General features: G+C 52.4%; 1 protein-coding gene and 1 long non-coding RNA gene across 9 annotated transcripts in view; one reads left to right on the top strand and one right to left on the bottom strand.

Annotated features, from left to right (window-relative positions):
• The window catches only part of BCO2 (beta-carotene oxygenase 2), a 479892-nt gene that overhangs the window by 181641 nt on the left and 284063 nt on the right, over positions 1-14188 (bottom strand). The window lies entirely within an intron of this gene.
• LOC103009086 (uncharacterized) overlaps positions 2121-14188 on the top strand; it is a 143124-nt gene continuing 131056 nt past the window's right edge. Inside the window, exons 1-2 of the long non-coding RNA XR_009009269.1 lie at positions 2121-2248; positions 6002-6204. This is a non-coding gene — a long non-coding RNA (uncharacterized LOC103009086). The remainder of the gene's footprint in view (positions 2249-6001; positions 6205-14188) is intronic.

A 14188-nucleotide genomic window follows, 5' to 3' on the forward strand; every position in this document is an offset into this window, starting at 1 on the left:
GCCAGCATCAACTATGACGACTACTGACCGTCGCTCAGGCGGGCTCGGGGCCGCAGGCTCCGCACGATGCCCGGGCTGTGTCTGCTGCGCCTGTTCTCGGTTCATCCTTCCTACCCGCTTTCTGTGGCCACAAAGGAAGAGTTAAAGCAAAGAACGTAAATGCCTTCCGAGGTTTCATGCAAGTACCTAACAGTGCATTTCATTTAAAAATAGAAATAAAAACATTTTGTTAACACATCTCAGAGTTCACTTGGATGAAACTTGAGCTGGCGAGAGTTTTCCTTCCCTGCATGTTTCTGAGGTTGAAGCAACTTCTCAGAGGCACCTCCCCTCTGCTATCTGAAGTGTTACCTCTCCAAGAGTTCCCACCACCCCAGACCATGGGACCGAGCAGGGGTCTTCAATGTATTCGAATTCAGTCCACACTAAATGCCAAATTAAGAATAAAAAAGCAAGAAAATTTAGCTGGAAATTAATTTAAGGTCACAGAACACGGTTTGGGGGATGAAGCATCCACATGGGTTTGCAAATTTGCTGTTCCACATCCCGAGCCAGAGGTGGACCTGTTTAATATTGTCAGGCAGGAAAAAAAGGGTAATAGAAAAAACACGGAAGTTTGGTTGATTCCACAGCCTCACTTGTCTTAAAAAAATTAAACCTTGTCTAATGAGTTCAAGAAAGATTTACGAGTATACATTGCATCATGTTTAAACAATCTGAGTGAATGAAAGAGAAAAGTGTCCTGGGGGTGGGTAGAGGGAGGGGAGGAAAGTGGGGAGGTGACACCTGCAGAGGGGAGGGGCCCTCAGAATGGCTCTTGAACTCGTGTGGGTCACAGACCCTCTGACAGCCTGATGGAAGCTTTCTCAGAAAAATGATAGGTGATTTTGCATATAGTCTCTGAAACACATCCTCATTCACAAGCTGCAGATGATAAACCCCTGGGTTTGGTGGGAAGTTCCTACCAGCATCAGGAGACCAGTGTTTGTGGACAATCCTTTGGAATCCTTACAACTTTTAAAACTTTGTGGTAAAATGTACACAACATAAAATCCATCATTTTAAGCAGTTTTAGATGTATAGTTCAGTGGCATTAAGTACATTCACCTTGTTGTACAACCGTCCCACCGTCTACGTCCAGAATCATTTCATCTTCCCCAAACTGAAACTCTGTCTCCATTAAACACTCACTCCCCATCCCCTCCCCCAGCCCCTGGTACGCACCATCCACTTCCTGTCTCGGTGAATTTGACTCCTCTGGGGATCTCATATGAGTGGAATCAGACACACAGTATTTGTCCTTTGGTGACTGGCTTATGTCACTGAGCATAATGTCCTCAAGGTTCATCCATGTTATAGCAGGTGTCAGAAGTTCCTCCCTTTTTAAGGCTGAATAATATTCTATTTTGTGTGTAGCCCACGTTTTGTTTATCCATCATCCATCAGCGGACACTGGGTTGCCTCCACCTCCTGGCTGTTGTGAGTAATGCTGTGGACACGGGTCTGTAAACATCTCTTCATGTCCCCACGTTCAGTTCTTTGGGGGATATACCCAGAAGTGGAATTATTAGATCATATGGTAACTCTGTTTAATTTTTCGGGGAATCACCACACATGTTTTCCACATCAGTTGTACTACTCTACATTTTGATATAACGTAGAGTTGTAATAGGGAAGAACATTTTGTATTCTCTTACAAGTTAATTTAAGCCGATAAGCTTAAATTCCACACAATGGCCCATCTCGGACCCTTGCCTCCGAGAGATGAAGGTAAATGAGCATTCAGCTCAAACACCTGTGTGTTTAGCTCCCAAGAAACCTCCTGAGCAGGCCCACCTGTGAATGACTGCAGGAGGGAGAAATGAACACCTCCCCTCCGGAGGCTGACGGGAACCAGGAAGTGCTTGGCTTTAGTCCCGCCCCTTGTAGTATAAAAGGAGCCCGACTGCTGCCGCAGGCAAGACGGCTCCTGGGGGCACGAGCCCACCGTCTTCTGGGTTTGGGGGCTCTCCGAAGGAAGTCGTTATTCTTTGCCCAGCAACTCGTCTCCTGATTATTGGCCTGTCCTGTGGCGAGCAGTGAGAGCTTGGGTAACAGGGTTCCATGAAAACTTTCGTTTCTTTTTCTTCACTCCTCTGGGGCAGCCGCAAACGCCAGTGCAGCGTTGAGGGGGAGGCGGGGTGGGCGTGATGGAAAGGACGTCTTCACTCTATTCCTCACCTTAAATGTTGCCGTGCTTCTCCATAAAGTATGTTTGCTGGGTGTTCTTGGTCGACGTCTTTTGTCAAGTTAAGGAAATTACTATTCTTTGAAAAATATGCTAAGAAAAACTTTAAATGTCATATATGGATGCTGAATTCTAGTTTCTTTGTCTGTTGAGATAACATATCCTTTTAAATCTGTTAATTAACAACAGTTCTAGTAATACATTTTCATATTAATCAGTCTCATTCCTGGAATAAAAACTAACTTGATCATGATTTTTTTTTTCAGTGTTGGATCTGGTTGGATGATATTTGTTGAGAATTTTTGCATCCGTGTCCATGAGGAAGATTGGGCTGTAGTTTTCTTTCCCGTTCCGTTTTTGTCAGTTTGGTTGTCCGGCTTATGCTGGTTTCTTAAAATGAATTGTTTATTATTTCTTCACGTAAGAATGGAATTATCTGTTTCCTGAATGTTTGGGAGCATTCTGATAAAGCCATTTGCATGTGGTGTTTTCTTCATGGTAAAAATTTTGACCATTGCATGCATTTCTTTTACAGGTAAAGGATTATTCTGGCTTCGTTTCTCTCCTTGAATCTGTTTTGCTAAATTCTATCTTTCTCAGTAGTCATCAATTATATGAAAATTTGAAGGGTGTTGAGAGTTGGTCTCAGGATCTTATCTTTTTTTCTCAGTAACGTCTGTGGTTATGGTGTTTTTCACTCCATTTCATTTGTGCCTTTAAACAAAATGAATCTTGTCTTTTCAAACATGTAGTTTTTGCCTTGTTGATGTGCTTCTCTATTTCACAAATTTCTGTTCTCTTAATTTCCTTCCTTCTGCACCTGTGGGTCTTTGATTTCTGTTAGATCTTAGCTCAATTTTGAGCCTTATTTTTTTCAAAGGCCAATTCTTGCTATTCTAAGTTTCCTTTCAAGAATTGCATCCCATGAGTTTGATGTGAAAAGTGAGATGATGAATTTGTCTAATTTCAATGATAATTTCTCCTTTGACCCTCGAGCCGATTACAAGTGTTATGAAATTTCCAAGTGAATGAATTTTTCTAATGATCTTATTGGCTTTGTTTTCTAACTTAATTGCATTGCGGTTTTTAAAAAATGTAGTCTGATCATAATTCTTTGAAGTATACCAAGGTCAGCTTTACATCTGAGCGTGTGCCAAACCAGCACGTGTTCATGTGTGCCTGAAAGGAATGTGTCTTTTCCAGACATCAGATGCAGTCAAGTGCATTAGCTCAAGCCCGATGGTGACACTGTTCACATCTTCTATTTTCTTACTAATTTTCTTGGTTCATTTGATCTACCGATTACTGATAAGTGTGTTAAAATCTACTATGACAATGGATTGGACAAGTTTTTCCTCTAATTCTGTCAGTCTGGCTTCGCATGAGGCTATACACAAATTCCCATGGGACACACATCTAGAATCGATACATTTTCCCAGTGAATGGAATCCCTTATTGTTCTGCAGCAAATTTCCTTATTTCTAATGATGCTTTTTGCCTGAATTCTCCTTTGCTATTAATATGACTATAGTTTGCCTCCTGCTGGTTACTAATTGCCTGGTCTGTCTTTTCCATAGTTGGGCCTTTTATCTTTCTGCGTGCTTTAGGTGTGTTTTTTGCAAAGAGTACATAGCTGAAATTTGTTTTGTTTTTAAAATAGGGTATAACTCTTAAGGTCTGAACAGGAGAATTTAGTCCACTTACGTGTATTGAGATTTATGATTTGGTTTCTTTTTTTTTTGAGATTTTTTTTTTGATGTGGACCATTTTTAAAGTGTTTATGGAATTTGCTACAATATTGCTTATGTTTTATGTTTTGGTTTTTTGGCCATGCCAAAAGATCCCATGCGGGATCTTAGTTTCCTGGCCAGGGATTGAACCTGCACCCACTGCATTGGAAGGCAAAGTCTCAACCACTGGACCTCCAGGGAAGTGCTTTGTGATTTGGTTTTATCTCTAACATCACATTTTGAATTTTGACTTGCCCCATTTTACGTGTTCCTCTCCCCCTTTTCCTCTTCTCTTGCCTTCATTTGGACTGTTTGTTTTCCTTCACTTATTCTTTTCCCTTCACTTCTTTTGAAGGGTACACTGGGTCTGTTCTATTAGTGTTTGCCCATTTAATCCATATTTAACAAGTTACCAGTAATCAATAGCCATAGTCTTGTCCTGGACAATACAAGGACCCCAAAATACTTTATTCTGCAACCTCCCCTCCCAATTTATAACCTACAGTAACTTGGCATTTTAAATCGAGTCTGCTTTATTTCCCCATAAGTTACCGTTGTTTCATTTATAGTTGCTGGTTTGATTAGGTGTCACAAAGCCGCTTGGTTCACTATTTCTCCTTCAGAGTCAGGCCACACATCTGAGCTCATTTTCCTTTGGCTTTAACTCCATCCTCCAGAATCCATTTAGTGAGGGTCCTTTGATGGTAAACGCCCAAGTTTCACACTTTCCCTTGTTTTACTCGCTATAGAATTCTTGCTTGAGTTAATCAGCACTTTGAAGATACTATCATATAGCCTTGTGGTTTCCACTGTTGATGTGAAGGCTTTCATTATAACCTGTCTTTCCTGTGGGGAGGGGACACCGTCCTCTCCAGCTGTCTTTTATAACAGACCCACCTTTGTTACTTATATCTGTGTCTATATATTTATACTGCTTGGGGTTTTTTGGGCTTCTTAATCTGAGGGTTGGTGTCTTTCAACAACTTTGGAAAATTCTATTTCTTTGAATGTTCCTTCTTCCCCAGCCTATTATTTCTTGAACTTTATTCAGGTGTATAAATGTCACTATTTTCCCTTTTTCAAATGTGCTTAGTTCTGTCTTGTTATCTGTTCAGATTTTCAAGTTTCCCTTTCATTTCCTTAAAGGTATTAAACTTTATTTCCACCATCTGAAGTCGTTGCGGCTCTATTTCTAGCTGCCACCCGTTGCTTCTCACTCATGGTGTCTCGCCTCCTTGATGTCATGTAATTTCTAACCATGATGTACTCATTTTCCTTGGAGCTGTTTTTTGTTTTTTTTAAATTTATTTATTTATTTTTATTTTTGGCTGTGTTGGGTGTTCGTTGCTGCACGCAATGTTAAGCCTGAGTTAAGTTGGATTCTTCCAGCCAGCACTTGGATTTCTTGTTGCTAGTGGCCTAAAGTTCAGGGGCCAGGGCTGGGGGGTGGGCGTCTACCAAACAGGGATCCCTCGTGGTCCCTGTTCTCCTGGTGGCCTCTCCCCACCCACCCATCCACTCCCACCCATAGCATCCTAAGTGCCCTTGGCACTGTGATGGGTTAATTTGTCACTTCCCCTCATCAAGGTGGAGCCTTTTGGGGGCTCAGTCTGATAGGGGGCATCTGACCCGGGCTTTGTCTCCTATTCTGATGCCAGGCAGCCTTCGGAGAAGCACAGGCTCTACAGGATTCTGCAGAATCCTCCAGGCAAAGTCTGCTTTCGCTTCATTTTGGGATTCTGCAGATTCCTTGCTTTCGTATCATCTAAGGGATGCATTTTAAACAGATTTTTAAAACTCACATTCAGCAGCTCATCTACTCCCACTGGAGCATTGAGGACTCAGGTTATCTCTCTAATCTGCCCCCGCTCCTAGAGGCTCCCATTTGATCATTGACTGAAAATCATGCAGTCTTTACCATTTTTGTGTGTCTAGGAAATCTCTTCTAAGAATAATGCTTTTTAATACAGAAAATACACAAGATTACAAATGAAAGCAGCTATATTGAAAAAGATATCAACACTTTATTTTTTATTTATTTAAGGCATCCAAGGCATCTTCGTTGGGAAAATTATCAATCACACAGGTGATGGTGTGACAGACGTTTCTCCAGCTGGACGGTGAACCCAGGATGCGGATCACCACAGTCTGTGCCATGAAGTCCTCAGCGCCGCACACAGAGCCTGTGGGACCAGCCGCTCTAGAGAGTGTGCGGGGTGGAGCCTGACGTCGCCCGGAAAGAAACAGGTGACGTACTCTCACGTTTCCATGTGAGGACAATGGACACAGGGGTAGAAAGTCACCTCCTGGACACAACGTGAGTTAGGAACAAAAGGGGAACTATAGCTCAGATTAGGCGGTCCTTCCCACACCCCTTAATCGGCCACCCTCCCCAGGACGATCACCACCTTCTTAGCTTATCCGTGGCCCCTGACCCCCACAAGACAGGGTCTACCTCCTCCCGGCCCTCCTCTGACCTCCCATAACAGGGTCCACCTCCTCCCTTCCCCCTCTTACCTCCATTATTACAGGGTCCACCTCCTCCTTGCCCCTTCTTACCTCCACTATGACACACTCCACCTCCTCGCTGCCCCCCTCTGACCCCCCATAACAGGGTCCACCTCCTCGCAGCCCCCCTCGGAACCCCCATACCAGGGTCCACCTCCTCCCTGCCCCCTCTTACCTCCACAGTGAGAGGATCCACTTACTCCCTGCCCCCTCTTACCTCCACAGTTACAGTATCCACCTCCTCCCTGCCCTCCTCTTACCTCCACAATGACAGGGTCCACCTCTTACAAGCCCCCTCTTCCCTCCACAATTACTGGGTCCACCTCCTCCCTGCCCCCTGTTACCTACAAACTGACTGGGTCCACCTCCTCCCTGCCCCCTCTTACCTCCACAATGACAGGGTTCACCACCTGCGTGCGCCCTCTTACCTCCACAATGACAGGGTCCACCTCCTCAGTGCCCCCTCTTACCTGCACAGTGACAGGGTTCACCTCCTCTTTGCCCCCCTCTGACCCCCCATAACAGGGTCCACCCCCTCCCTGCCCCCCTCTGACCCCCCATAACAGGGTCTACCTCCTCCCGGCCCCCCTCTGACCTCGCATAACAGGGTCCACCTCCTCCCTTCCCCCTCTTACTTCCACAATGACAGGGTCCACCTCCTCGCTGCACCCCTCTGACCCCCCATAACAGGGTCTACATCCTTCCTGCCCCCCTCTGACCTACCATAACAGGGTCCACCTCATCCCTTCCCTCTCTTACCTCCATTATGACAGGGTCCACCTTCTCCGTGCCCCTTCTTACCTCCACTATGACATACTCCACCTCCTCGCTGCCCCCCTCTATCCCCCCTGAACAGGGTCCACCTAATCCGTGCCCCCTCTTACCTCCACAGTGACAGGGTCCACCTCCTCCGTGCCACCTCTTACCCCCACTATAACAGGGTCCACCTCCTCCGTGCCCCTACTTACCTCCACTATGACAGAGTACACCTCCTCGCTGCCATCTTCTGACCCCCCCGTAACAGGATACACCTCCTCGCTGCCCCCCTCTTACCCCCCATAGCAGGGTCCACCCCCTCCCTGCCCCCCTCTAACCCTCCATAACAGGGTCCAACTCCTCCCTGTCCCCCTTTGACCTCCCATAACTGGGTCCACATCCTCCCTTCCCTCTCTTACCTCCATTATGAAAGGGTCCACCTACTCCGTGCCCCTCCTTACATCCACTATGACATAGTCCACCTCCTCGCTGCCCCACTCAAACCCCCCTTAATAGGGTACACATCCTCGCTGCCACTCTCTGACCCCCCATAAGAGGGTCCACCCACTCCGTGCCCCCTCTTACCTCCACACTGACAGGGTCCACCTCCTCCGTGCCGCCTCTTACCTCCACTATAAAAGGGTCCACCTTCTCCGTGCCCTTTTCTACCTGCACTATGACAGAATCCACCTCCTCGCTGCCCCCCTCTGACCCCCCTTAACAGGGTCCACCTCCTCGCTGCCCCCCACTGACCCCCCATAACAGGGTCCACCTCCTCCCTTCGCCCTCTTACCTCCACAATGACAGTGTCCACCTCCTCGCTGCCCCCCTCAAACCCCCCGTAACAGGGTCCACCGCCTCGCTGTCCCCCTCTGACCCCCAGTATCAGGTTCCACCTCCTCGCTGCCCCGCTGTGACCCCCATAACAGGGTCCACCACCTCCCTTCCCCCTCTAACCTCCACAATGACAGTGTCCACCTCCTCGCTGCCCCCCTCAAACCCCCCGTAACAGGGTCCACTGCCTCGCTGCCCCCCTCTGACCCCCAGTATCAGGTTCCACCTCCTCGCTGCCCCGCTGTGACCCCCCATAACAGGGTCCACCACCTCCCTTCCCCCTCTTACCTCCACAATCACAGGGTCCACCTTCTCTCTGCCACCTCTTACCTGTACAATGACAGGGTCCACCTCCTCTTTGCCCCCCTCTGACCCCCCATAACAGGGTCCACCTGCTCACTGCCCCCCTCTGATCCCCCATAACAGAGTCCACCTCCTCCCTTCCCTCTCTTACCTCCATAATGACACGGTCCACCTGCTCGCGGCCCCCCTCTGACCCCTCATAAAAAGGTCCACCTCCTCCCTGCCCTCCTCTGACCCCTATAACAGGATCTACCTCCTCCCTGCCCCCCTCTGACCCACGATAATAGGGTCCACCTCCTCGCTGCCCCCCTCTGACCCCCCATAACAGGGTCCACCTCCTCCCTTCCCCCTCTTACCTCCACAATGACAGGGTCCACCTCCTCGCTGTCCCCCTCTGACCCCCCATAACACGGTCTACCTCCTCCCTGCCCTCCTCTGACCCCCCATAACAGGGTCCACCTCCTCCCTTCCCCCTCTTATCTCCATTATGACACGGTCCACCTCCTCCGTGCCCCTTCTTACCGCCACAATGACAGGGTCCACCTCCTCGCTGCCACCCTCTGACCCCCCCGTAACAGGGTATACCTCCTCGCTGCCCCCCTCTGACCCCCCATAACAGGGTCCACCTCCTCCCTTCCCCCTCTTACCTCCACAATGATAAGGTCCACCTCCTCGATGCCCCCCTCTGAACCCCCATAACAGGGTCCACATCCTCCCTTCCCCTTCTTACCCCCATTATGACAGGGTCCACCCCCTCCGTGCCCCTTCTTCCATCCACTATGACAGGGTCCACCTCCTCGCTGCCCCCGTGTGACCCCCCGTAACAGGGTACACCCCCTCGCTGCCCCCCTCTGACCCCCCATAACAGGGTCCACCTCCTCGCTGCCCCCCTCTGACCCCCCATAACAGGGTCCACCTCCTCCCTTCCCCCTCTTACCTCCACAATCACAGGGTCCACCTCCTCGCTGCCCCCTCTTACCTCTACAATGACAGGTTCCACCTCCTCCATGCCCCCTCTTACCTCCACTATGACAGAGTCCACCTCCTCGCTGCCCCCTTCTGACCCCCCATAACAGGGTCCACCTCCTCGCTGCCCCCCTCTGACCCCCGATAACAGGGTCCACCTCCTCCCTTCCCCCTCTTACCTCCACAATCACAGGGTCCACCTCCTCCGTGCCCCCTCTTACCTCCACAGTGACAGGGTCCACCTCCTCCCTGCCCCCGTCTTACCTCCACAATGACAGGGTCCACCTCCTCCAAGCCCCCTCTTCCCTCCACAGTCACTGGGTCCACCTCCTCCCTGCCCCCTCTTACCTACAAAATGACTGGGTCCACCTCCTCCCTGCCCCCTCTTACCTCCACAATGAAAGGGTCCACCTCCTCCTTGCCCCCTCTTACCTCCACAGTGTCAGGGTCCACCTCCTCCGTGCCCGGTCTTACCTCCATAGTGAAAGGGTCCACCTCCTCCGTGCCGCCTCTTACTTCCACAGTTACAGGGTCCATCGACTCCGTGCCCCCTCTTACCTCCACAATGACAGGGTCCACCTCCTCTTTGCCCCCCTCTGACCCCCTATAACAGGGTCCACCTCCTCCCTTCCCCCTCTTACTTCCACAATGACAGGGTCCACCTCCTCTTTGCCCCCCTCTGACCCCCTATAACAGGGTCCACGTCCTGCCTGCCCCCTCTTCCCTCCACTATGACACGGTACACCTCCTCCCTGCCCCCTCTTACCTCCACTATGACAGAGTCCACCTCCTCGCTGCCCCCCTCTGACCCCCCGTAACAGGGTACACCTCCTCCCTTCCCCCTCTTACCTCCATTATTACAGGGTCCACCTCCTCCGTGCCCCTTCTTACCTCCACTATGACAGAGTCCACCTCCTCGCTGCCCCCCTCTGACCCCCTATAACAGGGTCCACCTCCTCCCTTCCCCCTCTTACTTCCACAATGACAGGGTCCACCTCCTCTTTGCCCCCCTCTGACCCCCTATAACAGGGTCCACCTCCTGCCTGCCCCCTCTTCCCTCCACTATGACACGGTACACCTCCTCCCTGCCCCCTCTTACCTCCACTATGACAGAGTCCACCTCCTCGCTGCCCCCCTCTGACCCCCCGTAACAGGGTACACCTCCTCCCTTCCCCCTCTTACCTCCATTATTACAGGGTCCACCTCCTCCGTGCCCCTTCTTACCTCCACTATGACAGGGTCCACCTCCTCCCTGCCACCCTCTTACCTCCACAATAACAGGGTCCACCTCCTCCCTGCCTCAGTCTTACCTCCACAATGACAGGGTCCACCTCCTCCCTGCCCCCTCTTACCTCCACAGTGACAGGGTCAACCTCCTCCGTGCCCCCTCTTATCTCCACAGTGAAAGGGTCCACCTACCCGTGCCCCCCTTACCTCCACAGTGACAGGGTCCACATACTCCGTGCCCCCTCTTTCCTCAACAGTGACAGGGTCCACCTCCTCCGTGCCCCCTCTTGGCTACACAGTGACAGGGTCCACCTCCTCCGTGCCCCCTCTTACCTCCACAGTGACAGGGTCCAAATCCTCCTTCCCCCCTCTTAACTCCACAGTGACAGGGTCCACCTCCTCCGTGCCCCCTCTTACCTCCACAGTGACAGGGTCCACCTCCTCCGTGCCCCATCTTACCTCCACAGTGACAGGGTCCAACTCCTCGGTGCCCCCTCTTACCTCCACAATGACAGGGTCCACCTCCTCGCTGCCCCCCTCTGACCCCCCCATAACCGGGTCCATCTCCCCCCTGCCCCCCTCTGACCCCCCCATAACCGGGTCCACCTCCTCCCTGCCCCCTCTTACCTACAAAATGACAGGGTCCACCTCCTCCATGCCCCCTCTTACCTCCACAGTGACAGAGTCCACCTCCTCCCTGCCCCCCTCTTACCTCCACAATGACAGGGTCCACCTACTCCGTGCCCCCTCTTACCTCCACAGTGTCAGGGTCCACCTCCTCCGTGCACCCTCTTACCTCCACAGTGACAGGGTCCACCTCCTCCCTGCCCTCTCTTACCTCCACAGTGATAGGGTCCACCTCCACCGTGCCGCCTCTTGCCTCCACAGTGACAGGGTCCACCTCCTCCATGCCCCCTCCTACCTCCACAGTGACAGGGTCCAACTCCTCGGTGCCCCCTCTTACCTCCACAGTGACAGGGTCCACCTCCTCCATGCCCCTTCATACCTCGACAATCACAGGGTCCACCTCCTCGCTGCCACCCTCTGTCCCCCCATAACAGGGTCCACCACCTCCCTTCCCTCTCTTACCTCCATTATGACAGGGTCCACCTCCTCCGTGCTCCCTATTACCTCCACAGTGACAGGGTCCACCTCCTCCGTGCCGCCTCTTACCTCCACTATAACAGGGTCCACCTTCTCCGTGCCCCTTTTTACCTCCACTATGACAGAATCCACGTCCTCGCTGCCCGCCTCTGACCCCCCATAACAGGGTCCACCTCCTCGCTGCCCCCCTCTGACCCCCATAACAGGGTCCACCTCCTCCCTTCCCCCTCTTACCTCCACAATGACAGGGTCCACCTCCTCGCTGCCCGCCTCTGATCCCCCATAACAGGGTCCACGCCCTCCCTGCCCCCCTCTGACTTCCCATAACAGAGTCTACCTCCTCCCTGCCCTCCGCTTACCTTCCATAACAGGGTCCACCTCCTCCCTTCCCTCTCTTACCTACATTATGACAGTGTCCACCTCCTCGCTGCCCCCCTCTGACCCCCCATACCAGGGTCCACCCCCTCCTTGTCCCCCTCTGACCCCCCATAATATGGTCTACCTCTTCCCTGCCCTTCTCTGAACTCCAATAACAGGGTCCACCTCCTCCCTTCCCCCTCTTACCTCCACAATGACAGGGTCCACCTCGTCCCTGCCCCATCTTACCTCCACAATCACAGTGTCCTCCTCCTCCATGCCCCCTCTTCCCTCCACAACGACTGTGTCCACCTTCTCCCTGCCCCCTCTTACCTACAAAATGACTGGGTTCACCTCCTCCATACCCCCTCTTACCTCCAGAATGAGAGGGTCCACCTCCTCCGTGCCCCCTCTTACCTCCACAGTGTCAGGGTCCACCTCCTCCGTGCACCCTCTTACCTCCACAGTGACAGGGTCCACCTCCTCCTTGCCCACTCTTACATCCACATTGACAGGGTCCACCTCCTCGCTGCCTCCCTTTGACCTCACATAACTGGGTCCACATCCTCCCTTCCCTCTCTTACCTCCATTATGAAAGGGTCCACCTACTCCGTGCCCCTTCTTATATCCACTATGACATAGTCCACCTCCTCGCTGCCGCACTCAAACCCCCCTTAATAGGGTACACATCCTCGCTGCCACTCTCTGACCCCCCAAAAGAGGGTCCACCCACTCTGTGCCCCCTCTTACCTCCACACTGACAGGGTCCACCTCCTCCGTGCCGCCTCTTACCTCCACTATAACAGGGTCCACCTTCTCCGTGCCCCTTTTTACCTGCACTATGACAGAATCCACCTCCTCGCTGCCCGCCTCTGACCCCCCATAACAGGGTCCACCTCCTCGCTGCCCCCCTCTGACCCCCCATAACAGGGTCCACCTCCTCCCTTCCCCCTCTTACCTCCACAATGACATGGTCCAACTCCTCGCTGCCCACCTCTGATCCCCCATAACAGGGTCCACGCCCTCCCTGCCCCCCTCTGACTTCCCATAACAGAGTCTACCTCCTCCCTGCCCTCCGCTTACCTTCCATAACAGGGTCCACCTCCTCCCTTCCCCCTCTTAACTCCATTATGACAGGGTCCACCTCCTCCGTGCCCCTTCTTACCTCCACTATGACAGAGTCCACCTCCTCGCTGCCCCCCTCTCACCCCCCGTAACAGGGTACACCTCCTCGCTGCCCCCCTCTCACTGCACATAACAGGGTCCATCTCCTCGCTGCCCCCCTCTGACCCCCCATAACAGGGTCCAATTCCTCCCTTCCCCCTCTTACCTCCACAATCACAGGGTCCACCTCCTCGCTGCCCCCTCTTACCTCTACAATGACAGGGTCCACCTCCTCTGTGTGCCCTCTTACCTCCACAATGACAGGGTCCACCTCCTCCCTGCCCCCCTCTGACCCCCCATGACAGAGTCCACCTCCTCTCTTCCCCCTCTTACCTCCACAATGACAGAGTCCACCTCCTCCGTGCCCCCTCTTACCTCCACAATGACAGGGTCCACCTCCTCCCTGCCCCCCTCTTACCTCCACAATGACAGGGTCCACCTCCTCCAAGCCCCCTCTTCCCTCCACAATCACTGGGTCCACCTCCTCCCTGCCCCCTCTTCCCTAAAAAATGACTGGGTCCACCTCCTCCCTGCCCCCTCTTACCTCCACAATGAAAGGGTCCACCTCCTCCTTGCCCCCTCTTACCTCCACAGTGTCAGGGTCCACCTCCTCCGTGCCCGGTCTTACCTCCATAGTGAAAGGGTCCACCTCCTCCGTGCCGCCTCTTACTTCCACAGTAACAGGGTCCATCGACTCCGTGCCCCCTCTTACCTCCACAATGACAGGGTCCACCTCCTCTTTGCCCCCCTCTGACCCCCTATAACAGGGTCCACCTCCTCCCTTCCCCCTCTTACTTCCACAATGACAGGGTCCACCTCCTCTTTGCCCCCCTCTGACCCCCTATAACAGTGTCCACCCCCTCCTTGCCCCCCTCTGACCCACCATAACCGGGTCTACCTCTTCCCTGCCCTTTTCTGAACTGCAATAACAGGGTCCACCTACTCCCTTCCCCCTCTTACCTCCATTATGACAGGGTCCACCTACGCCGTGCTCCTTCTAACCTCCACTATG

Source organism: Balaenoptera acutorostrata, chromosome 9, assembly GCF_949987535.1.
Source record: "Balaenoptera acutorostrata chromosome 9, mBalAcu1.1, whole genome shotgun sequence".
NCBI lineage: Eukaryota > Metazoa > Chordata > Mammalia > Artiodactyla > Balaenopteridae > Balaenoptera > Balaenoptera acutorostrata.